A 1,736-nucleotide genomic window follows, 5' to 3' on the forward strand; every position below is an offset into this window, starting at 1 on the left:
GACTGGGGTTTATTGCTCATGTAATGCCACTCAAGGATGAGTGAGGCTGGTCACTCTCATCTTAAATGTCAGGACCAACTGCCTAGCCCCGGGCTTCTACGCTTCTCATGGGGCAACGTAGGATTGGATGATGGATGGATATATATATATATATATATATATATGCTTATTTATTTATGTATACAGAGAGAGAGAGAGAGAGAGAGAGAGAGAGAGAGAGAGAGAGAGAGAGGACAAGACTGCTTGAACGTAGAGCCATAGAGCCATATTTAGGTACGGTATACCTTTACGATGGGTATGTAGGTCGCGAGATGGAGTGAGAGGACGTGGTATGCTTCAGTGAGAGTAGGTTCAAGGCAGACCCTTAGGCAAATGCAGTGAGGGGAGGCACAATTGAAGCCAGTTCGTCAGAGCACTTACTGTAAAAATATCGATAAAATAATGCTAAAGAAGCAACATCTCTATGTACTGATAATGGAGGAAGGTCCTGCGTAATGGCAGAATTATTGATTAATCAAATGGCTTTATTTTGAATTTGGACAAGTTAAATATGGCGTTTGTTATCCCCTTTGTACCACAGATCCTAACTAATGTGAATAAAATTGTCCAGTGGCCGCCTGATGTAATGAAAACGATAAATGAGTTACCGATGACACGAAAAAAGAATCAGAACCTAACCTGACCCGTCCTAACCTAACCTAAGCTTCTCATCAACCACTTTAGCAAGATTACGTCTAATGTGTCTTATTCTTGCTACTGCCAAACGATTTTATTTACCTTACGAAAATACCTTCCTAAGTGAGAGGGATATTAAATTTCGGCGTCTCTTTAACTCGAAACATCTCTCTTAAGCTGAGTAAAATCGTTATGGTTTGGAAGAGGCTAACCCGTTCATCCTGAGGACATCTGTTATATTCTCGATCTTGACTTTTTTTTTTTTTTTTCTGAATAGGAGTGATTTATGGTGGTGGAGAGGTTAGATATAGCCTTCCTTAACTCATCCATTACTAGATCTGCACAAGATCAGTGAATAAAATGTTTGGTGTTAGTGTAGTAAGGGTGAAAAAGACGCCCTCCACCTAACATTCAGGCTACTGTGGCTATCAGCTGGATACAGGCGCTTGGCATTAGCTGGCACAGAATACTACGGGAGAGTTGTTCCCACCGTGAATGGATTAAATTTGACAGTATTGGCACTCAGGCTTCTATTGACACTCAGGTTTCTGTTGACACTCAGACTTCTATTGACAATCAGACTATTGTTGATACTGACTTCTGTTGACACGCAGGCTTCTATTGACACTCAGGCTTGTATACCCTCTCAGTTGAATAAAATCTGCTGGTGTTAGCTGTAGTTTAGTACAAAGGAAGAGGCGACTGTGAAAGAGTTAACTGGCTGGAAGAGTAAGCAGCTTTTATATAGACCTTGGCACCTCACCGCAATGATCAGAGAACCGGCAGAGGAAGCTTAACCCTGACAAGTTCCAATTATTAGTCGTTCAGCTTGGTCCAGCTTATCAGTGGCAGAAGAAAAAAAAATTGCTGTTTACCCTCTCCATTGCACATCCTCGTGACCAGCATCATTGTAATGTTTATTTCATGTTACAACTCAGCGTTCAAGTTGAAGACATGGCAGGTTGGAGTAAAAAAAGATATAATGTTTATTATGTCACCCACTGGCGATCTAACTGAGCTGAGAAATCCATAAACAGGTAGATGGTAAAAGAAAAAAATCA

This window comes from Coenobita brevimanus, chromosome 57 (genome assembly GCF_032717465.1).
Source record: "Coenobita brevimanus isolate Jiangsu-jjx chromosome 57, ASM3271746v2, whole genome shotgun sequence".
Taxonomy (NCBI): Eukaryota; Metazoa; Arthropoda; class Malacostraca; order Decapoda; family Coenobitidae; genus Coenobita; species Coenobita brevimanus.